We start from the raw sequence: 25,034 nt of genomic DNA, 5'->3' as shown, positions 1-25,034 counted from the left end.
AGCGGCCGTCAATTGGCTCTCAGTTAAGGTTGTGCAAGGTGCGCTGAAGTTATCAAATCATGACGCATTGGGGAGCACTTTTCCTAAACAGAAAATTGTGCTGTCTATAGCAGTATTTTCCGCCTAAAAACTATACCAATTATTATAAGTGAGCTTGTTTCGTCCTAACTGATGCATGGTTTTTATCTTCAATGTGAAACATTCCCTTTAAGAAAGAAGCATTAAGCACTTTGTGATGCGCTATCCACTGTATTTCAACCATTTACTACGCAATTTGACATCTGCCTCTTTCGTCATCGAATGTTTGACGCTCTTACACCAACCAACGCAAAATGCTATTTGTGGTTGGCCGCACAGACAAGGATGACAGCCCACGGCCCACCAAACTGCCTCCAAACCATGCCAATGACACAGGACGTTGTGAACAAAACTCTTTGTTGGTGACTGGTCCAAGTGGGTTGTGCTGGCGGGGAAGGGAAGGAAGCGCGGCGCGTGATTTCTTGCGACGTTGGTCGGAGGGGTGGTTAGAGGAAGGTTTTGTCCGTATCTCCGACGCAGAAGGACTGACGACCGGCGCACTGCACTTCTGGCCTGCACTAGGCCTTAAGCGCACTGCACTTCTGGACCAATCCGTTTTTTTCGTCTCAGTGTCTATGAATGCGTAGACACTGAGACGAAAAAAGCATACGCATGAATAAATGACTGGACCAACGCGTTAACACTTTGACTGCGCCTGTCTGAAGTTGTGAACTGGTAAAATACCTCGAAGATGCATGTTTCAATAATTCCGTTCTGTTCGCAAGTCTAAATCGAAAACGGGCGAGATAGTTGCCTGAGCGGTAATAAACGCCGCATTTCACCCCCGTAACAGAAGTGTTTCAGTTCGTCATTAAAGTTTTCGTTTCAGGTCCCTTTAAACAACTGCCACCAACATCTGTGATCTACGGGAGATGGACAACACAGCACGCGGTGCAATGAACGTTCCTTTTAACTCGCGTCAACTCAGCACTGATCACCAACAAAACCAATCTCCCCCACTGCCAGATGAAGCGATTGAGCCCGACTGGTGTTGGTTTTCGCTCAGGCCGCGGTCGCTCGAGGTTGGGGAAGCACGGCCGTGGCAGCTGGTGTGGTGTAGCGCCAGGCCTCGCCGGCTGGAACAGCTACAGGAGAATCGCTCCCATCCCCCTTCCCCTGGGGCCACTGCGTCGGCCCAGAACTCGATCGCAACGAGCATCAGACCGCTAGATGACCCGAGGCTACGAAGGCAGGCCCGCTGGCCCACTACGAGGTACTTAAGCGGGCGTCTTTCAAAGTTCGCGCAGCGTTACACACTGCCAAGATTTCAGGCAGAAATGTCTCCAGTTGGCGTCATAGCTTGATGTGGTGTTGGGGCCCAGCTGAAATTATTGGGACGTATTTAAGCCGCGAATTTGGTATATTACGGCCGCTTCAGCTGTGAAGCACTGTATACTTCTAGAAATGCGAGGCGTGCTTCAAAACTCGACGGTCACTTAATGGACCTCACTACAGACAACGGCCAACACTCTCCTCGAGTCATTCTGACGGGGGTACGGGCGCATACTCTCAGCCGAGACCACGCCATCGCGACCTCTGCCTATCTTTCTCCTGTAAGGCAATTCGTAGGCGTAAGAACGTGATGGTCCGTGGGTGTCATGGTACCCACACTTTCCGAGGCTGCGCAAACATTAGCCCCTAAAGCGAACGCGTGGAAATAATCGGCCTAAAATTGGTCTCGGTATCTCAACTTTCTGAAACGTTCCTTCCCATGTGGAAGATTCTGACCTCCAATGAAACATTTTTTTTACAGAGAGCCTGTTCCCAGCGTCCGCAATCTCAGTCAACAGCTTACTGGCGTTCATCTCAGTTTCAGACAAGTAGGATGGGCGCTGATGGGTAAGTTAGGAGCGAGTAAGTTAGGTGGCGTGAGCACTCGGTTTCTCATCAAGGCCACGATGAACCAGCTAGTTTTAGTTCGCACAGAATATAGGGACTTCATAATGGCCACCAAACCCCACATTGTGAAGCATGATTGTTATAAGAGCATTCAGAAGCAGTTTTCACCTCGTCAAAAATTTTGCAGGGTTGGATTATAATTTTTGATGACCTGAAGCCATTGCAAAGTACCATTCCCGTGGAGCCAGTCCGTTCCAAAAGACAATTTTAGCTTTGGACATTTCGTTAAAAAGTGCTGCCAAATCTGTATTGTACCTTGGAACTCGACAACGAGGCCCGCCCCATGCCGGCCTGCCCCTATTCTCTTGTTGGAAAGTGACCATTCGCTTACCGAGCGTTATTTTTGGAAAGCTGAGCCTGTGAGACCGTGAGAACTCCAGACTCCACCAACCGGACTGTAATGTGCTGACAGGTGTCGAACTTTTGGCACAATCCTTAGGTTCCGCGTGGATGATCCCGCATGGATGACCTGCCCAGTGCTGGGCTTCCTGTCTCCTTCACTATCCCGAGGTCACCGGGTCAGGAGCCAGTAAGCAGGTATTTTGACGGCACTCCATACCGGACCGTGCGCTCCCGTCCCGGTGGCGGGAATGGTCGGCCTGACGGTGCAGAGGTCAGTCTGGGGTCAGTCTCGGCGCACGAATGGTGGCGGCGCACATGTTTCAGTGGCCGCCAATAGGTGGGTTCGATTCCCACGTCCTGTAACGTATCTCTGCAACAACAAAGACAATTTTGTGTTCCGTGTGGTTGCATGATGGCCTTGGATGTCCCATTACAAAACATGTGATATGTGATCACTATCTATGCGTAGATGCCATGGTTCGTACACCTTGGGTGATATGGCTAGACCACCACAACAAGTCATGTTTAGCGAGGGCTCTGATTCCAATGCCTTGCTGGCAATCAATGATTAAACTCACTCAATTTTCACGAATGAAATGTCTAGGTTTTCCACATCCGTATCGTTCTCCTCGCCAATTTTCCTCTTTTTTAGCATTGCAGCACAAGTTTGCCTTTTTAGCGGACGTTAACCTCGCGCTGATGACAACCGCAACAAACAATGGCCGAGCAAATCCGAATGACAGCGGCCAGGGCTCCGATGCGGCGGCGGCGCCGTGTCCGTGTGCGCCTCGTTCCCCGCCTTATCGGCGTTCACGGCCAACTGAGCCCCGATTGTCGTCCGGGAAGGCGTGGGGCCTCAGCGACGGCCGGACACCGAGGTCCGTCCACGGCCGGACAGCGGGGTCCGTCCGCGGCCGGTCCCGGCGGTGACACGGCGGAAAACGCGGTCCGACCGGCCGTCCGGGGGGCGGCGCGAGCCGAGATGGGCCGCGAAGGTGCGGTCCTCGCTTGCTCGGTGGGGAGTCCTCGCGCACGGCGGAGGACTGGTCATGGCTCCCGGCGTGAGACTACCCTGACGTGGGGTCAACCGCGCTCAGGGGCCAGTCTTGAAGCGGTTTGACCAAACTGGTTTTAAGTGGACACATCTTTAATGCTTTTTTTGACAGTCTCAAGCTTTCTTAAGCGACAGCCGGACCGCATGTTTGTGAAATATATTGGAATGAATGTACGAGCGTGAGAATAAACGCTAGATCATACACGAGTATCTGAAGTTTTTTTATGCTTTTTTGAAATAAACCGATGATGCCGTCAAACTGCATTAAATGGGCGTGACTGAACAGTGCTGGAAATCACCCTTTGGCAAGTCGAATCATGTAATGTTTGTCAAATGACCGCTTGGTAGAATATTCTGCGGAAGGTGTCGTGCAATAGAACTTGAATACTATACCCAGAACTGTGTTCGTTTCAAATTTCTAGAAGTTGATCCACGTTGCGTCCAGAACCCCTTTCCATTCACTTAGATTTAACTCAAAGTTTGGTTTCATGGTTTTAGAACAGATTCAGCATTCACCAACATTCAAGCTCAATGACTCACTTATGATTGAGCTATTTTCGTTGCGTGTGAATCGATTCAATATATCCTCTACCTCTTGACTGCAAGAAGACGCGGTAAGCATCCGAAGTTGATTTAAAGATGTCTTGACGAGGGCAAATCTAGAGTGACAAGACATGAAGGTACAAGAGGAAAAAATACGCGTCCTCATTGTTCTACAGCCTTCATCAAAACCGTGCAAACGTGTCAAAAGTGGTGCAGGGGCCTGAAAACCACGATAGAAATAATGTAAAAAGTTGTCATGATCAAGTATTAAGTAAGGTAACTCAAAAAAGTAACACACATTTACACTTAAACAGCTGTATCCTTAATCAGCGCTTGATAAATGAGAGAGAAAATGGGTTCTCCTATTGTTAGATATGTCGAATACGACGCAGTGTATACATTAGGCAGCGCAAGAGATATATGCCCATGCTGTGGAGCTCTACGCATAGCGATGTTTATTTGCCCGCTGTGAATCTGCTCTTTCTCGACATGGGTAGCCAACGCCTATTTATCTCTGAAACTTAATCCATTTCAGGTGTTGTTAGGTGTGGCCATGGGGTGATAGGATAAACCATCAATGCATGCGAAGCTGACTTAATGCCTAAAGGTAAAGATGGTACGTAGGCCAGGCACGATATGGGCTTTGGTGAGCCCACGTGCGGCGACCTTCTAGTCTGGCGGGCCGGCTTTTTGGAAATCAGGCATCATTTATGAACGCCGTGCTGGCAGGGCTTGATAGAACATGTGTTCCTCGCCCAGTCAAATTGGAAGAGGAGACTAATTTGTGCACAAAGTGTTTTAACATCTTTAATATTTGCATGTGACCTTGGCTTAACGATACAGGTCAGCTCTGTTTTTCGAAAGCCAGTGATTCAGTTCACGGCTCACATTGAATTTGCATCAGAAAGAATCGATTCACTCGTGATTGATGCAAAACGGATGTGATTCGCAAAAGATGGAGGGATTCGCCTCAAATCTAACACACGTGTGACCCCCAAGTCGGCACTGGTGGGCATGAACGGGTGTGAACTGTGATATGGTAGGCCATGCCAGTTGCAAAAGCTCAAGGCTATTCTTCATATTGTTTTTTTATTATGTTATTTATTTTATTTTGTTATATTATATTATTTATTTTATTTTGTTATATTATATTATTTATTTTATTTTATTTTATTATTTTTAATTTTATTTAATGTTAGTATAATATTAATATATTATATTCGAACAAAGGGTTCGAAATAATCACTAATCGGTATATAGGGTTCAAGGCTACCATTATTCGTTATATGGGGCTCAATGTTATCGTGGGCCCGTCTAGCTGTATCAAGAAACAAACATGTCATGTCATTGGGAAACAGTGTTATGAAGGGCTTCCAAGGCAGCAGGATGCGCCATTACAGCTTAAATCGTTTGACCTTCAAGAGATTCAATCTGACCGCAAAGGTCAGAGGTGGCCGTAGTTTGACCTTGGATGACCCGACCACTCAAAATCAACCAGACCGATGGCAATACAGTTCAGAAGGATAAAGTTGACCATCGTCTCTGGAACCCTTGCCCCTCAAGTCTTTTTCAGAATACTTCGTAACAGTTTGGTGAACGATGTCAACTTTTGTCTTTGTCAGCTGAGTTTGCATCAGTTTTACAGCTTTTGTGCATGCTTGAAGCTTTTGAACCATGCCCCGCATTGTGCCCCGCATTGTTGCAGCATGGTCTTCCAAATGTCAAATCTGGTCACAGATGTCAAAGTTCTAGCTTGACTCTGGATGCCCCGATCTTGCTAAAGCAACCAGAGTGGCAGTAATTCACTTCAGAGCGCTGAAGTTAAGAGAATCCGCCTAGCACACCTCTTTAGAGTACATTTTCTGCGAACAGTGAGCGCTATCTGTCACTTTTGAGCGAAATGTCACCAACATGACCTCAAGGAAGAAGTCCCTCGTACAGGTGATCATGAACTGTCAAGGTCAATGTTTCAAGCTTTTCCAACACTTGCGGCAGTGACATAAACTCAACTCCCAAAAATGTCAGCACCGCGTTCAAAGCTGTTCTGAAATCACTCCGGAAAACCTTAGGGATGGAGGCTACTCAGTCCCCCTTCCCCCATTGAAGGGCGAGGGAAAACGTCATCCCTCTGAAGTGCATTGCTTTCGCCGTGCTGCTTTTGCGGACCAGACCATCCAAGAAGAAGGTAGACTAAACTTTAATCTTTATTAACAGATCGGAACTTTTGAAGACCTTACAATCTAAGCGCTAATGGCCCACATCTTACAGATTTGGAATGCCTTCCTAACGAGAGACATTTCTAGCGCGTACTCGTGGATATTCACCAGCGCCATCTGATGGAGCTTTCCGAATTATGCTCAACGCCATCTTCTGTATTGTTGTGGCATATTTAGCTGTTAAGATAAGAGATATCAGTCCTGAGTGGTCTATGAAGCGGTAATCTGACCATCATAGCCTGATTTGGCCTGTGAAAGGTTATATTTGCCATTGTTCAGTGACATTTATTTTGCACCGTTTGACAATGCAATTCCAATGTCGTTTTATCTGCAGGTATAGCTTGCTGATTTTTCAAGAATCTCTTAAGTCCCGTGTTCAGATTGAAGGTGAGGGCGACCGCACGGCTCAGGGCTAAGAAGAATAGCCGAGAAAACTGCTTTGGAATGCACTTCGTGGGACAAGCAACGTTATTTGTCACTTTTTGGGCAAAATGTTACTAACATTACCATAAAAAAGTGGTATAAATCATGAATCGCCGAGGCATACAGCTTCAAATTTGTAAATTTGCAATTTTCAAATAGGTGAGAGCATTGTGTAGACGTCGGCATAACAAATGGGCATCATGTTCATAACCGTTCAGAAACCATTCCAGATCAAATAGGAGGCTCCTGAGTCCTCTCGAGCGGTGTGGGTCGATGCCACCACCTATTTGGGTGCCCACGTGCTATAGCTGCCCTGAGCATCGTCTATGTCCCGCTCAGTCTGGCGGTGTCATGGGCCACGCTGTCGACCTGCCCGGCGCGCCCCGGCCCCTTCGCCGGGCCCGGGCTCCGCGCCCTCCTAACGCGACCCGACGGCGCGTCTCAACGCCGACGAGTGCGGCGCACACGAGACGGCGACAGGCGCGCGGCCATTGTCGCCGGCGCGGCGCTAACCGGCCGCCTGTCGCCTTTGTTCGCGACCGCGCGCCGCCGCCAGAGCCGCCGCCATTTAATGCTGCCGAGACCGGACCATTAGCGGCCGGCCAGACGGCAGCGCGCTTTGATTTAAGGCCGCCCGACGTCAGCGACGTCGGCGAACGACGGGGCCGGGCGGGCCGCGTCCGTTGGCGTCTTTCATCGCGCGGTCTCGGGCGCGGTGGCCGTTGAGAGCCGGGCGCAGGGGGCTTTGGAAAGCTAACGGTGAGACATCGTTATGATTTTCGGGCAAAGAGTGTTTAACAGCTCTTTTTGAAAGGATACGAGTGAGGCTAATCTTTCCGGAACGATGTTACTATTCATGTCTCGGTCATTCGTTACGGGCTGAGCTCGTTGTGCTTAAGACAGGCGTCGTTAGGCAGAAATATGGCCCGACGAATAAAAAATTACGCGGAATAATATTATTCTTAGCCGCCGCTTCGAGCTCGCTGTGTTATGCCAGGGGAACATTTTTTTTGTACGCGGGGAGCAGATGTGCGGCTTCCGCATATTTCCAGAGCGTCAGCGGGTGTGCGGCAGAACGTCACGAACCAACCGGTGTGGGTTGCAGGGACCCGCGCCCACCATTCCACAGACGAGCCCGGCGTGCACGGAAAATGGACGCATTTTTCACGTGCTTTGCCGTGCTTGTCTGTAAATGGTTCCTGATGTGCTTAGCTGTGGCCGGTAGTCCGAGCTTCATCGATGCCGGAAACAAAGAATCACTCACCGTGGTTGCCTTCCCCGCGCACCATTGCCGTACCCGCCACATGTGCTCAGCCCACCCACACGTCTACGCAATGAGAAAAGCATGCTAGACCGATGTTTTCACGGCGAATACCGCATTGCACTTCACTGCACTTAACCATAAGAGCCACGGGCCGCATCCGTGTGTGCGGGATGTGACCGTGTGACCTTCGAGCGACACTTGATGGGCGCACGTACTTGATGGACGTTGATGCTCCGAATACCTTTCTATTTACCTCTATACATGGCATTACCGTGCATCTGTCTGTACAGGGACTATTGCACCATGTTCCAATTATCTTTCACCCAAGGACCTTTTACGCCGAGGCGCTTAATTAGCTGACTTGGGAGGCTACAACTTTCTCTGAGGAACACATGCTTCGCATTTTGTCTGAGCCTTAAGCTAACCATTTATGACTTCTGTCCACGCATTCGACATCGAAAGCCACCAAGCGTCGTAGCCTCTCATTTTATTTGCCGCGGTTGGTGACCAAATTTCCCCAAAAGTCAACAACATGTGTTACTCCCAGGTTTTAACTCCCAAGACAAATGGAAACTGAAAAGGTCAGGTCCCACTCGCCCGAGGCTAGGTCTGTTACTGACGCACGTCGACAAGGTCATTCCTGTTTATGGAAGGTCATGCATGGTCTCAATCCCAATCTAATCTAATCCCTAATCCCAACGGCGTCGTTCCGATGTCGTTTGGTCGTTCCATATATCGTTATATATATATTATATTATATATATCGTTTGGTCATTCCATACCTATAACAAGTTCACCGATGAAACTATTGTTCGGTCTACCGTCATCGTGTGACGTGTTGGTATGCTCGCATCGTTTCACAACGCCGGTCCCGATTTGTTCAGGTGGTAGGGCACTGGAGTCGTGATCAAGAGCCCCTGGTTCGAATTCCAGCAATTCCAAGGATGTAATTTGGGCTGTGGCGGGTACATGGCTGAAGGCCAAACATCATCCAATCCTTCTAAGGGCCTCTAAACGCCTGACGACGGCCGGAGAGTTAACTGGCCGAAACGTTGCATGCATGCTAACACACCGGACGAGGATGATAGCCTGAGCAATTAATCCATCTGTGACACTGAAATCTCGTCTCAACCCTTCCGTAAAATTCCACTCGGAGATGTCGCTACCTGACTGGGAGTCCGCTGACTGATCCTGCCCCGAAGGACGGTCTGACGGCGATGACGGCCGCGCTGATGGCCCGTCCGTCAGGTCTCCTTCCGACCCTTTGACCGGCCACCGGCCAGGCGGCGACGGCCGCGCTGACGTCACGTCTCCGTCAGGTCTCCTTCCGACCCTCTGACCGGCCACCGCCCCCCCCCCCCCCCGCTAACACCAGCGATCCGAGTCGGCAGACCCTTCTCCCAAGGTTTGCCGTACCTCAGTGCCTGAGCGTATGGCATGACTAAATGATACATGGCGCGGGCATGCATGCACGAGCGGTTGGGTGCTACAGAACACTGGGGGTGCGTTAATCACCATCGACCGCGTCTGGTTCAACAGCCGCATCCTGAGTAATAGCCGGCGTTGTAATTCAATTAAAAAGGACTTGGCGCCAACGATTTTTTTTGTATTCTTCTGGAGCTCTTCTCTGCGCCTACAGCGATCATTTGGTGCTGCTCCGAGTCTGGGCCTGGCACCGGATGTCGCCGATCTCCCTCAGCCGCCGCGCGGTCCCCCGGCCTGAGGTCGTCAGTGGAGCTCTTCTCTACGCCTACAGTCATCATTTGGTGCTGCTCCGAGTCTGGGCCTGGCACCGGATGTCGCCGATCTCCCTCAGCCGCCGCGCTGTCTCCCGGCCTGAGGTCGTCAGTGACCCCCAGCGGACCTGCCTCCTCACCGGTGGCCCCACCGTCAATCCATCAGAAACCGGAGCCCGCCGCCGCCGGGCGTGGCAGCTCCCGGGCGAGGGGACTCCGACATCAAAGCCGTACGACAGCGGCAAAGTCCGGGCCGTGTCGCGGAAGGGCTGCGCAGTGCTCCACGAGTCTGCTGGGGTCTTACAGCGTGAGGGTTGCATGGGAGCTGCATTGAGTGGGATGCTGGTATTTTCAGGGCAGAAGTAAGCAGCAAAACTTGCCGCCTGACACTGAGCAGTGTCACCAACACGACAAATCAGCTGCAAATTACAGGTATGACGTCTGAACAGTTACGGAAATCCCGGGAAAAGATCTGGTGTGTCTGCGGCTTGTGGAGCGGTCATTTGGTCAGCCGTTCCGACGGCTCATCCCTTGGCACCCGCGGGCACGGAGACACCCTTTAGGTCCGTGATGGGAAAAGGTCTTCAATACAGTGTCTTCGACCAGCCCATGCTTATGACCAGACTTCTCTTAATAAAGCCACCGTATGGCGCCAGGTGCTGGGCGTTAACCATAGAGCGCGGGGTGTCGGACGTGGTCAAGAACGATGCGGACCATGTTCCCTGTTCATTATTATTAGTATTCTCTTCATCAGCGCAGGTTTGTACAATAAATCATAGATCATTCATATACGCACTCACACATTGATCGTCGCTGTGCATAGCACATCTCAGTAAGCTTCAGTGATCGTCACGCACAAAAATCAACAAAACTACGCATCACAACAGCGGGATAATTCAGACAAAGACGAAGAAAACAAGACGAGGCATCGCTAAGAAACTCGTCACGCCGCCTCAGGCATATCGAGTATTTCGTAGGATGCTGAGCAGTTCATATGGCCGGACACGGCTGCATGAGAGTGCGCCCGCAGTCACGCCGCGCGCGTGACGGGTGCAGTGACGCCGCGCCGGGGGTCTCGGGAGGACCTCCCAGAGCACCGCGCCCCAGCGGGACCTCTCACCGCGGCCGAGCCGTCCCAGGTCGCGACAATCACAGCTGACCGGCGGAGCGATGAGGCGATGGCTTCGCACGAGATGAACAGTCAAACGGCGCGACACGGTTCGGTTGTTTGGCACGGACGAAACACGGCGGCGCCGGCGCCTGCCGCCCCCCCCCCCCCCTTCCCATCCCCGCCTTCCCCCGCGACCGGGGCCTATACCGGCGGCTTGCAGTCGTCGGTGGCCGCGCCGTTCGAGAGCGACGCCGGCGAGTTGACGCTGTGTCCCTCACTCTGCGACTCGGAGTCGCTGCCAGAGCCGCGCTTGCCGCCGCCCTCGGCGTGCGTCTTGGAGTGCTTGGCTAGGTGGTCGGAGCGCATGAAGCGCTTGTTGCAGATGGGGCAGGCGAAGCGCTTCTCGCCCGTGTGCGTGCGCAGGTGGCGCTGCAGCTCGTCCGAGCGCGTGAACCGCTTACCGCAGAAGAGCCAGTTGCAGACGAACGGCCGCTCGCCGGTGTGCCAGCGCAGGTGGGCCTTGAGGTGCGACGTCTTGTTGTAGACCTTGCCGCATCCGGGGATGTGGCACGAGTGCACGCTCTTCTTGCGCAGCTGGAGCGCGGCGGCCGGGCCGAGCCGCTCGGCCTCGGCGCAGTTGGGACAGTCGCAGGTGGCGCGGCCCGTGTAGCGCCGCTGCGAGCGCGCGCTGCCCACCGCGCTCAGGCCGAACGGCGAGCCCACCGACCCAGCCATCGCCTGGCCGGGCAGCATCGACTTGTACGAGTCGGACAGCAGGTGCTGGCCGGAGGAGAGCAGGTGCGCGTTGGAGCCGAGCCCCAGCGACGAGTAGTCGGACGTGACCGGGTACGACATCTGCGGCATGCCCGACATGCCGCCCATGCCGGCCGCCGCCGCGTTCGACATCTCGAGCCAATTGGCCTGCGCCGCCGCCCGCCTGCTGGTGCATGTCCCACCACGAGTTGGCCGCCATCTCGGGCTTGACGCCGCCGCCGGCCGCCGCGGCGAACGCCCACTGGTCGTAGCCGGGCACGCGGCCGTACACGGGGAAGTGGTGCGCGCCGGCGCCGTCTGCCTTCAGGCTCGGCTCGGCCGCGGCCGGCGCGCAGAAGTACTCGCCGCCGGCGTAGCAGGACAGGCCGCCGCCGGACGCGGCCGGCGCCGAGCGCGTGTAGCTCAGCGCGCCGCTGGCCAGCGCGCCGCTGGCCGCGTTCTGCCGCGCCGGCGCCACGCTGGCCGCCGGCGCCGCCCCGCTCTTGCGCCAGGGCGTGAAGCCCTTGCCGACGGCGGCGTCAGCGAGCGGCGGCGGCGAGCGGCTCGTCAGCTTGTTGCACTGCGCGGCCAGCATCGCCAGCGGCGTGCCGCGCAGCGACGGGTGGTCCTGGAGCGGAGGAGCGGCCGGTTAGCGGGGTCGGGTGGTGGCTGGAACGTCGCGGGCACTGTACAGCTCAGAGGGCGAGAAGGGGAGCAGAAATCTGCGGTCTGGTAGCAGCGCATCCTAACGGTAATGGGGCGACTGACGCGACACCACGTAGCCACAATCTCCCGTCATTAAGTGCGCCACGTGCGTACCTGCTTGCCAGCTGAGCACCTGCACCTGTGTTTATAACGGCGCGGGCATGTACCTAAAATGTGTAACCGACGTCGTAGCATGGAAGAGCGACGGAAAGCTGGAGCAATGAGGGGCCATAGGCTCGTCTGGGATCGCGATAAGCTCAGCCGTAGCTCGCATACCAGAGTCATCCGGTTAACGAAGCAAGTGTTAACCGATATTAACTACCGATAACTGAACGATAGGAACGCACGCCGACCAATGCATATCAATATGCTTGGGTGGGGCGGAAGTCGTTCTGCGACGTGGGAGGCGCAATCGACAATGACGGCGGTGCTGGAGAGCATAGTTTCTGGTGAGGAGGTAATTGAATGGTCCCTGATTTGCTGACCTTGGCCGAAACTGGATACCTTTGAGGGTGCAAGGAGTTTAGCGATTGGTCGAGACGGGCAGGGAAGTACATTAGGACCATGACGCTGATTAGGTCCCCACAGACTGACGCCCCCTCCCCCCCCCCCCTCCCCCAGACACGGCCGAACCACCGGCTGCGCCGCCAAACCCCTGTTCCAACCACACCAGTACCGCCCTGTTCTGGCCGTCGGGGCGATAAACACCCCCCGGGAGCCCCCGGTGTGCCACGCTTCGTACCCTTCCCGACCACCCACCCGGACCGCTGGGCGAGGACTGCAGCGGCGGCGACCCGCGCGGTCCCACGTGCCCCGCCGCTCGCCCCCGCACAGCCCGCCGAGACCCGGCGCTGAGCGGAACGGCCGCGGGCCGCGCCACTCGCGGAATGTCGATTACTCACCAGAAGCCGGCGCCGGTCAGCGTCCCGCTGCGCGGGCGGGCATCGGAAATCATTAGCGGACCCCGGCGCCGCCGACGGCCGCGTCGCCGCCCGACGGATTTATCGAGAGGTCGGCCGACTTTTATGGAGAGGGGTTGACGACGCAGCCGGGCATGCCGGCCCTGTCGACGGCCGCCGCTCGGTGCGACTTCAAAGGCCGCAGCACGGCGGCGGGCGCTGTCCACAGGGCGCGGCGGGTGCCATGTGTGCCGCGGCGTCTGGCCAAAGCGCGCCGCTTGATTGAAATACCCTCGGACAGGCGAGTGCTTCACGACACGGCAGCGGTGCTAGATTGCCGAATAGCTGCCGCTGGTGCATGAGCTGACTGGAATCTTGTCGTTAATAAGGTTTAGGCGCGGCTGTAAGCAACGCGCTGGCCCTCGGCAGGACGTTCACGTGCTCGTGAGCGCATGGAAAGTTGTCTGCTTTCTCAAAGCAAGAACCTTCGCTTCGATGGTACGGAGGATATACATAGGGTAGCTCCACTGAAGTCATTCATTCATCTAATGAACTTTTATCCTCATCTGACTAAATGAACTCCATGAGCATTGCTGATTTGGTTTACCATAATACCCCGAAGGGTGCTTGTTGAAGTCCCACCAGTGGCGTATGACCACCACTAAACGGCTGCTTTCTGGGACGCTTGGTGCCAACGCCGCCGTCCGACATCGCTACCTAGCCAAGGGCCATCAGGTCATCGGACCACTCAGCCCCTCACGCGATAACATCACATAACATGACAGAGCAGATGTTTGACCTCGCCGCGGCGGAAATTGGGATGCATGTTCGGACCGCGGGTCTCCACCGCCGCATGACAGGAACACATGTCTGACGCACCGGAGCTGTGCCCTGACACGGCCGGCTGGCGCGGGGCTCATGTTCGAGGTGGCGCTTCTCTCGCCGTCATTAGGGCGGACCTACTCCTGGTGTCCCCGCTCGCGAGGTGATGGAACGCTACGCCCGTTCGACGCGTCACCACGCGTCACCAACCGCGCGGCACTCTGCAGCTGCGGTACCTCGCTCGCCGGGCCTCGGCAATCGTCAGTGTTCTCATTCATGCCACAAGGCAATCGACACCCTTGCCTGGAAGAGCCCCGCTCTCACGAGAGGTCTTGCTGCTGCACAGCTGCGGTACTCGACTCACATAACGCCGTCACGAACGACGCCCTGCCGCATTTAACTGCTCTCGCTCGCCTATCTGATCTGCAGCGCCTCTCCGTTTCACAAACATGGTACAAAGCCGGACATACCTCCCGTCGGGGGGAGTGCCCCCCCCCCCCTCCCCTCACCAGCGAACCTCCGATTGTACCTGCAGCGTTCTTTACACACCTGACACAATGCGGGACACGCTTCTGTCGGTAAGTGCCGCCTATCTCCTCACGACTGAGCTTCCTGTAGCCCGGCCATTCCCCGCACACGCACGCCATACCAGGGCGCACACAGGGCTCGGTAAGTGGCCGCCGTTCTCACGAGAGAGCCCTCCAAATGCGCCCATGAGAGCACCTGTTGGCCGCCGCGGCGGCGCGGCCCTATCAGAGAGCGGCCGCCTATGTCGCGACTGACAGGCCCACAAAGCCCAGGTTAATGAGGTCTGTAAACAACGCTGCGGCCAATTCCTCCGACGCCGCCGCGATCTCGCAGATGAAATATCGTCGCCGCGCGCTGGAGCGAGGCGGGAGCGCGCGCCGTCCACAGGCTGTTGGTATTCGGCGCAGACCCGCGCGCCGCGCGGCTGGCCGGTCACTCCTCAGCGGATAATAGCCGGGTAGGAGCGCCGGGACGCCGCCCCAGGCGTCGGCGGCACGGCCGCGGTGCGCTCCTCAAAGACCGCCGGAACGTGCCGCCCGGCGGGGGGGGGGGGGCGGCCGTGGAGTGAGGGGTGTCCGCTGTGGAGTGAGGGATGCTCACCGTAGAAACAGAGGTGCCCGATCGTGGGACGAGGAAGACCCGACTATAGGGTGGGACACCTGACCGCGCAGCGATGCCGGCGCCGTTGGGTCAGAACGCCCAACTTTGGAGTGCTGGACACGGTCGCAGCGGGGCCATTTACCCGGGAATTCACGGTCAAGAACGAGGCGCGCCAACAACGGAGTGTGGAATGTCCTGCCGTTGCCCGGGAAGCGCCGCATCGTGAGGCGAGAGGTGCCCTGTCAAAGACTGGGGAGTGCCTGACCGCAGGGCGCGGTGTGTACAGCTCCCGGCCGAGGAGATCCGGAGTGGCGCGTTCCCCGCCCTGGAGCGGGAGATGCGCGGCCGCTCCGGCACTAAGCAGGGCGCTGCCGGGTCTGTCCGGCGTCCGGGAGGGGGGAGGGGGGGGGGGGGGGGGGGAGCGGCGCCAGGCGGCTGCGGCGCCTCACAAGCGGGCCGGGCCGGCAGGCGGCGATCGAAATTACCGGCTGGCATAATTAGCTGAACAAATACCGTCTGCAGCCTTGGAGCGGCGTGGCGCGCCCGGCGGCGCCGACGCGCGGCGGCGGACGGACGAGAGGGCTCGGACGGAGACACGGGAGAGGGGGGCAGGAGGGGGGGGGGGGGGGAGACTCCGACGGGACGTCTGGTGGCAGGTATGCTCAGACAAAGCCGCGTTGGGGAAATCAGGTTGGATCTGCGTGTAGTTGAGACACGGGGAGGCACAACAGTGGAGTGCCTCCTCAGGTAAATCACAAGGTCACAAGCACTGCTGAACTGAACCGGCATTAGGGATTCAGCTGTGCTGACAAAGTGTTTTGGAGCCTGGCGAACGATGTGCTGAAATGCCCTCCATAGCAAATTTACCGAAATTAATTGGGAGATTAGCAATTACCTTTAATGATAATAAGCCAATCATCATCACAAGTCAGCTATTGCTAAGTTATTCATCTTAATTGCTTGCCGCCTGCAGGCATCTTCAGTACTAAATGTATCGGCATATGTTCTCATCAGGAGCCCCCGAGTCCCCTTCCCCCCCACCCGTACACACACGACCGCAAAATGTGAGCCAGACCCCGAGATTGACAGCGAGACCTCTTATCCTTAGACATTGAGCTTATGAGTAATCCAGTTGGTCGGGGAAAGATAAACGAATCACGAAAAAGTACGCCATTTTCGAACTGAAAGAGATAGAACATTCAAAATCCGAGGAAAAACCAGCATTTGGGGGGTAACCAATGTTGGTTGACCCAGGGCAGGGCATCCAACTCGTGTCGTAAAACTACACCACTGAGAAGCACGCAAGCAGAAAAGTAAACAAATAGAAGAGCAAGGGTGTCATCTAACAGACGATTGAAGGCCTTCTAAAAGCGAGAAAGCACAGAACAATGTGAAGTTTACACAGCAGAACCTATCGCCAATAACTAGCCTGCATTCATTCGGGAACGGGCCCAACAAGCTGCTACTTTGTCATTTCATTTTCGTGGGTATAACTCGATGGCTCACTTGGCAAACATTTCAGTCCTGCGCTATTTGTAATTCTGTGCACGGCAATATCTTGTTTTTATCGTGACAAGTTCACAGCCTTTTACAGTGGCCCACCAGAGGTAATGTAGCTGCTTGCAAGTGTTCAAATGGACGACATCTACCAAATTCCGAAAATGGTACGGAATGGAAAATGACAAGTGGGTCACGCTAAAAGAAGCTATGATTCGAGACGCCCGGCTTTTGTGCGAACACCATGAGCGGAACTTATCTTTCATTTAGAATACACTTGTATTCGAAAACCGCAATATCTTACAAATTCAGCACTGTGGCACTAGGTCATCAGGTCAGGTAGCATAACACCAAATGACATTCACACGGGTTTGCATGGTTCCACGGCGGAAGTTAGACATCCAAATCCCATTTGAATCCATAACACGTTGTGTGGAGTTGCTCGGGCACATCCATCCCCCAGACATCCAGCTGACAACTTCGCTGGAAGCGATGTCAGCAGTCATCAGCAGTCATCCGAGGAGGTCGAAACCTTGGAATCCAAACACATATTTTGATACTCGGCTCCACTATTACCTAACTAAAACTCCAGGGACACCAGCTGGGCATTTCCGCAACGACTTATCACCCGCCGGCTGCATGACCGCCCCGGGACCAGCGCAGACCGCTACCCCGCCCACGAAACCACAACCCTCGCACGCTATCCCGCGGCGCCGCCGATGCCGCCGCCGCCGCCGCCGGCGCCTCAGACCGGACCGAGAACGCCGCCGCCGCCGCCGCCGCCTCAGACCGGACCGAGAACGTCGCCACCGCCGCCTCAGACCGGACCGAGAACGTCGCCATCGCCGTCTCAGACCGGACCGAGAACGCCGCCGCCGCCGCCGCCGCCGCCGCCGCCGCCGCCGCAGACCGGACCGAGAACGCCGGCACCGCCGCCACCGCCGCCGCCACCTCAGACGGGCCGAGAACGCCGCCGCCGCCACCGCGGCCACCGCCGCCACCGCCGCCGCCTCAGACCGGACCGGGAACGCCGCCACCGCCGCCGCCGCCGCCGCCGCCACCGCCGCCGCCGCCTCAGACCGGACCGAGACGCCGCCGCCGGCCGCCAGCGAGCGCTGCGATCTGCATGATGTACGGATGGCGTGCGGCGACGGCAGTCAGCGCCGTTGCCGCGGTAACGCTGCCGTGTCACGCGCGCGTCGGGAGAGGTGAGTAATTTTAACGAGACCGTCCACAGCCGTCCCCGGGCGGGATAAATCCGCGGCACTGAGCGTCGGACAGCGCGCGGGCGCCACAGGGACGGCGGGAGGGTCAGGCCTGGAGAAGGGGCTGCTCACGGGGACGGCGGGAAGGTCAGGTCAGGAGAAGGGGCTGCTCACAGGGACGGCGGGAGGGTCAGGTCAGGAGAAGGGGCTGCTCACGGGGACGGCGGGAGGGTCAGGTCAGGAGAAGGGGCTGCTCACGGGGACGGCGGGAGGGCCAGGCCTGGAGAAGGGGGCTGCTCACAGGGACGGCGGAAGGGTCAGGCCTGGAGAAGGGGCTGCTCACGGGGACGGCGGGAGGGTCAGGTCAGGAGAAGGGGCTGCTCACAGGGACGGCGGGAGGGTCAGGTCAGGAGAAGGGGCTGCTCACGGGGACAGCAGGAGGGTCAGGTCAGGAGAAGGGGCTGCTCACAGGGACGGCGGGAGGGTCAGGTCAGGAGAAGGGGCTGCTCACGGGGACGGCGGGAGGGCCAGGCCTGGAGAAGGGGCTGCTCACGGGGACGGCGGGAGGGCCAGATCTGGAGAAGGGGGCCGCTCACAGGGACGGCGGAAGGGTCAGGCCTGGAGAAGGGGCTGCTCACGGGGACGGCGGTAGGGTCAGGCCTGGAGAAGGGGCTGCTCACGGGGACGGCGGGAGGGTCAGGTCAGGAGAAGGGGCTGCTCACGGGGACGGCGGGAGGGTCAGGTCAGGAGAAGGGGCCGCTCACGGGGACGGCGGGAGGGCCAGGCCTGGAGAAGGGGCTGCTCACGGGGACGGCGGGAGGGTCAGGTCAGGAGAAGGGGCTGCTCACGGGGACGGCGGGAGGGTCAGGCCTGGAGAAGGGGCTGCTCACGGGGACGGCGGTAGGGTCAGGCCTGGAGAAGGGGCTGCTCACGGGGACGGCGGGAGGGTCAGGTCAGGAGAAGGGGCCGCTCACGGGGACGGCGGGAGGGTCAGGCCTGGAGAGGGGGCTGCTCACCCGCCTCTGTTTGGAGCGAGTACTGAGGGCCGATGGCTGGTTCGATATGCATGTTAGTGCATTTTTAGTTTTTGCTTGGATATTGCTAGCATAATTTGACTTCAACCAATTTGTTTTTCTTCATGTGTGTGCACTTCAACTTCGTTTTCATATGAGTACACCTGTTTAGAGCTTCTGTCCAGGCGACATAATTATGTACTTTGATGGGTCACTAAGGGCACGGATGCTGACCATGGCGGGCTCCCTTGACAGCCAAGCCTACAGCCGGCAGATGTAAGCAACGCGGAGGGTGGGGCTGGGCACACCGAGACGCAGGGCCTCAGCTAACTGGACATAAAGCCTTCTTGCAACTCAGTCAGACAAGGCGCCGGCCTGCTGAGGCCCGTGGGATCCCTCTGAAACGCAGCGACGGGTCCACGTTTGAGACGGCATTGGTCGAGACTCACTCCGTCATTTCTGGCAGCACGTCATACGAAACGTGTCAGGAGCCTCGGCTAACTCCAGCGAGAAGTAAGGCTTCAGCAGCGTGTCGCCGTACTCCAGAAAGGAGCAAGACGTCAGGAGTCTCGCCTTACTCAAGGGAGAAGTAAGGTGTCAAGAGCCCCGCCCTGCTCCAGAAAGGAGGGGAGCCGCCAGCCCTGTCCACCTCACAATCCCCCGGCAGCGGGCCCCTCTTGCGCATTCATCGATCATACGGATGATCACTGATCACTAACCACTGATCACTGATAACTCATCACTGACCACTGACCACTGATAACTGATCACTGATCTCTGATCGCCGCCCGGCTGTGACGCTCGACACGCGTTGGCCGGTCCGCAAACACGGCCGCGACACGTGACAAAAAGCGGCGGCTGTCATCGGCGCGGGCCGGTGGCGCGCGCCGCACACATGGCCGCCGCCGGTATGCTAACGAGAGCGGCGGCGGCGCGACTTCGCACCTCAGGCGGCGCGCAACCCGAGCCGGGATCGGCGCCGGGAATGCGCGCGGCGCGCGCGCTCTGCCGCGCCGGGGTAAACGAAGCCGCCGGCGACGCCGGGGCGCCGGGAGGGAAACCAGGAGTGACGATAAACATGGGAAAAGGGGAAGGTTGACGCACACGGAAAGCGCGGCGCGCGATAATTACGATCTGTGCTGGGCCAGGAATTGCTGGTGTTTCCCGACGTTGCGGATAGTTTAATTAGTGTCTGTTGACTTTGGCGCCTTATTTAGGCAAAGCATGTTAACATATAGAGTATTCGAAATTGTGCCATCAACCTAAACAGTTCTATGGGTTCAAAATAAGTTTTGCTGCTGGTAGTAAAGAGACCGGACTGACAGCGCGGTGCAAGACCACTCACCAGCACCATCAAGTCAAAATGCCTGGAGTGGGGTGCGGAGCTGCGGCAACTGGCACCGGTACGGAAGGAAAGGCGCGGCCGGCGACAGGAAACACATACCTGCTGGCCGGTCAGCATCCCCGAAAACGTGACGATTCCCGCAGCCACAGCCCAACACCTCAGCGAACCAGCCCCACTACTGAACCCCCATGGGACTGAGCGATCCGACACGCCGTCCCCCCCCCCCCCCCCCCGCCTCCCCGGCGTCACCCCCGCCCGTCAGCTGCCCGCCCGGCCGCGCCGCCTGACGCCGCCATTGTGCGGCAGGCATTATCCGGCGGACAAATTTCGTCACGCTCGGGCGGGTGGCGGCCGGTGACGCGCCCCCCGTCACTGGCGACGACAGACCGTGAATACCGGCCCGGCGCCGCTGGAGGCGCCGCCAGACGCCGGCCCGCCGCGCGGCCCGGGCGCGGCCGCTGAGGCGGGGCCGAGGCGGCCGGCTTGTCATGCACGCGGGGTGCTGTGGAGGCACGACTGGGAGGAGGGCGGCCGAGAGGCAGACGGCAGCTGCATCCCCACTTTCCAGAAGTGTTGCATGGAAGAGCTGCACAAGCCTTCGCCGACTTGTTAGGGGTTTCCATCGGCGCCAGTGCCAGGGACAGGAAGCCCGATGTGTGCACGAGGGCACAGGTGCGAATGGCGGTGTGCATTGCAGCCAATTCAACTATACTCGCTTTGAATTTTGACACGTGAGATTGTAGTGGCCGGACGTGTTTTCGTAGCACACAAACGTGTGTGTTATAGAATCCGTTATCAGCTTGGTAATGTGGGATGACTGTGGGATGGCCTTAAAACAGCATACTTATCACTATGTCACATTACGTCACTGCGTGCTGTGCCGTAAATCATGCGTTCATGTTGTCACAGCTCTGCGATAAATACATCATGAATAACACAAATAAGCCACAATACAACATCAATGCAACGTGGGTTGGCTTCTCGCAGAAATTTTGGAGAGTTGTTATCTATTTACATTCAGTTTCAAAGATAACTCAATCGAAGTTTTTAACGAGAGTTTATTCTGATAAGCAATATATCACATGAGAGGCCATGTCAAGACACAATACATTGTAAATTGATTAACAAGGCCTAGAATTTAATCTGTTTAGACACTTAAGTCGTAACACGGAGGCGAATTGCCTTCCCCAGTTTTGTGGACAAATAGATCGATATATGCTACCAGATAGCAAATTCTAACAACGAACGATCACTCAAACTTGCGTGTTGAGCAGTAATTAATCGTGAAACGACGCAGGCACTCGCTTCTGGGCATGCCTGAACGACATGTTTCACATTTCGCAATTCCCAGCAAGGGCTCGCGCGAAGTATTTTAAAAGCAGCACGGCTTCGTTTAATTACCCTGGTTTCTATGCAACACATTTAGCTCGTGGCGTAGAGATTTGATGAGCAGTCTCAAGAGCACTCGTATCTGCTGGAAATAAATCACGCGTTGCTGGAGCACTCGTGCAGCACTTCGCGACGAGATGCCAAACTTGTAAATCTTATCAAGGCCCGTATCAAAATACCGGCACCATCTCCTCCGAATGGACTCAGAAAAAACACGCTACTAGTCTTCTGGTGCGCACAACTAACGATTCAATCATGTTACCCCTGCTCATCCCAAAGCAAACCGGTGTAAATATCCGGCATCACCAGAAGGCAGTTTCACATCCTTCACACCCTTCCGAATCGGCCCCGCTTTCACCGTTCCAGTCGAGACCCACCTTGCCCCAGTGCCTGAGGCGGCTGAGTTTGGCGGGCCGCGGCCGGTCGGCAGCGCGCCGCACAGCGGCCCCCCGGGGAGCACCCCGCCGCGGCCCCCCTGCCGCGTGTTGGCTCGGGGGCCGTCGGAGAGGAGGGCTAATGTGTCCGTTTACACACCTCAGATGTCAGGTGTCGGCGAGAAGGAGCCGATCGCACGCGCTGTGCGTCAGGCTGTGGCTTTGGTCAGGCAGACGCCGCCGAGACGCCGAATTGGCCGCTGCAGTCGCTGCTCATTGCAGTTTAGCTCGGATCATTGACCCCAATCCCGCCACTTGATTGAGGCAAATCAAACACTGCTGGCACTGCTCACAAACCAGTTACTGAAGAGTTGGCAATTCAGGCGGCATTTAAGCCGCAAGATATTGCACCGTAAATTGCTGTAGCACCTTTCTCAAGTTTAATTGGCCACCTCATTTCGCAGCGTGATAGGCTACCATACCGGGATATTACATGATCACACGGAATGCAGAGAAAAGCAGGCGGCTACCTGTGTATGCTTGTCAGTCTTGCCAACATTTATCTCTCCAGACATCGCGGCAGGGTGCGAATGCGGAATACGCGCTGGCGTCGATCTCCTCAAAAATATTTCATTTGTGTTCTTCATAAAAGCTAAATTGCCAAGGAAAACGCGAGTCCTTTCTTTCCAAACATCGCTCCAAAACAGACTGGCATGGACCCAAGTGCATAGATACTACGATACCCTGCAAATTAGAGGCATCATACCAACCATGTCCTCTGAATCAATGCTAACCCTGGCCACGCAAACCATGTCGTGTGCCCGTTGATTCGCGTGTCACCATGCAAAAACATCCGTCAATAACCATGTCACAATAACCGTCAATAACCTTTTCGCCGAACCAGCGCAAACAGCCACATCCGCTCCGAGCATTTCACTCCTGTGCCCTACCGAAACGGGTCCCTCGTGTCCCCATGCTCCGCGGCAGCGCAGGCGGCAGGTCCCAGCCAGCGGGACACCGCGTTGCTGTGTCCCCCGTAACCCTCCCGTGTATCTCGGTCTGTTTGCTCTCGATCCACTCCCGGACAATGCTGGTCGCACGAGCGAGACACGAGTGAGGGGTGGGTGTTGGGGGGGGGGGACCTCGCCGAACTTGTTGACACACAGTTGTCACCGCGTAAGCCGCGCTCTCGGCTCGGCGCGAGCCCTGTGCAAACACGACCACAAAGGACAGGCGAGAGTTGTGGATGGGACCGCTGCTACCGGCCGGCCGCTGGAGGGGGCCGTTGTCACCGCTGCCGGAGGGAGGGGGCAACGGAGGACTGCCCGAGAGGGCTGCCGGGAAAACTGGCGGATAAGACGAGGTAAGGAGTCGCAGCGACCGGCGCGACTTTGCCGGCGGGATAAGGCCGGTTGAATGATGTGGGGCATGGGCAAAACACGTTGAGCACCTGGATGTTGTTAGCTGGGGATTGTACAACATGTCTCAGTCCTCCACCACGTTAAGTCACCATGAGCTACGGCTATGTGCAGCATTCGCGGTTGGGGCAGGAGTGGAGTGGCCATCGATTGAATAACGCTTGTCGGCAACGACGCTAATTTTCTCGCACGCACACCACAAATCACTGGCCTTCCGAACAGAAAGCGGGCTGAGCTCGCCGATGTCAGGCTTTTGCTCCCCGTTACGCGACTCTTCATTGCCGAGTGCAAATCGCTAGCGACGAGACGACAGCTCGCCGCGCCGGGCTGGCATGCTCGTCCGCGGCGCGGCCGTAAACGCCGCAACGGTCGGGTTTTCCTTGCCGACCGGCCCAGAGCTGACGGAACCTGGACACGATACCCAGCTCGGCCGCGAAACTGACGTCCAAAAGGCAGCAGGAGGTCAGCAGGTCAGTCGCACAGTTGGAAGACATTGCATGGGTGAACAAAGGACGTCCAGATGCGTCCCGGTTTGGAGAAGCTGGCTTACTCACTATTGATTTGTCCAGGGTGGACGAGTGGTTGTAAATGTCTCCTCTTCCTATATTTAGGTCGGTGAGCATCTTGATCCGCGCCCGTGCCGCAGCTACGTCACGTATAATCCCAGGTTCACTCGCTAATTACAGGTGTGCTGTAATTACTGACCACACTCGCTCACAGCTCCCACTCCAATAATCCGAGCCGTTTGGATGGGAGGTTCGTGCCGCCCGGACTCCGCCCACCCGACCCACAACCTGTTGGGATTCGCTAAAGCGCCCCGCCTCGACCAATCGGCGGCCGCCCAGAGACTGCCCGGCCTGGAGCGGCCAGCTGGCGGCGTCAGCTCGGAATATCTGCTGACATCTATCGAGTAGAGTTTGAATCACTCGGGAAGTGGGGCGGAAAGCTATCGGCGGCACTTTGTAATGCAACATCGCAAGCTGCCAGGCGCAGCAGGCGGCGACCGACCATGTCCCGTGGGGTCTGCGAAGGACAGGTGCTGGACTGTAAGGAAAGAGTGAGAGGGAGGAAATCACCGGGCCTAATCAGAATTCGTTCTGCAACGTGATCTGCAGCTGTCTCAGCCATCGGCTTCGCAACGGTGGATGCCATTAAACAAATGCGACCCGATGAGCCGTGCAACCAAAGGCCGTGGTGACTGGTACGGGCTGCAGCTCGAGAACATTCATATGTCAGCATGAGCATCTAGTGCCATAGACAGAATTTCGTTCTATTTTACTTGATTACTTAGCCCAGGATAAGGGTAATTGGACTCGTGCTTATCAAGAACACTTTTGTTTTGAGGACATCCTTGATGCCCCGCTCACTAAAGGACTCAACGGTGGTTTAAAGACTCAATTGGGCTTCAGTTGTCATCGATCTAAGTGCTGATGTTTCCTTTTAAGACCTGGGTAGCACAAAATCACTGCGAGTTCTCCAAAATGTGGCCGACGGTGGCGGCGCAGGCTTGCATAAAAAAGTTGAATTAAATCTCTTTTTGAAGTTGATTTGATTTCACCTTAGAGCTAATGCTATATTATCTAAAAAAAAAACAACTATGCTGTTCATGGCCCAGCGCAGCCCCCCCCCCCCCTCTCCCCACACTGTGTATACCGCCGACCGATCGACCAAGGACACAAGTGCTTATTTTGGACAGGTGTAGCAACACGGATGCAACTCGTTATGCTTTAATTTTCTTTGCAGGCTAGACCATGCCTTGCAGATCCGTTTATTTTTAATGCTTGATGTCTATTTAGTTGCACTTGAGGCCATGGAAGCGC

The 25,034-nt window shown here is 56.2% G+C and overlaps 1 pseudogene; it reads right to left on the bottom strand.

The window, feature by feature from the left end:
- Nucleotides 1–10,849: 10,849 nt before the first annotated feature.
- LOC119098384 (transcription factor Sp9-like) lies at nt 10,850–23,928 on the bottom strand (annotated as a pseudogene).
- Between the last annotated feature and the right edge of the window lie 1,106 nt (nt 23,929–25,034).

This window comes from Pollicipes pollicipes, unplaced genomic scaffold (assembly GCF_011947565.3).
Source record: "Pollicipes pollicipes isolate AB1234 unplaced genomic scaffold, Ppol_2.1 Scaffold_4740;HRSCAF=5597_pilon_pilon_pilon, whole genome shotgun sequence".
NCBI classification, from domain to species: Eukaryota; Metazoa; Arthropoda; class Thecostraca; order Pollicipedomorpha; family Pollicipedidae; genus Pollicipes; species Pollicipes pollicipes.
The sequence above is the reverse complement of the archived record's forward strand: the minus strand, read 5'-3'. Positions and strand labels throughout refer to the sequence as shown.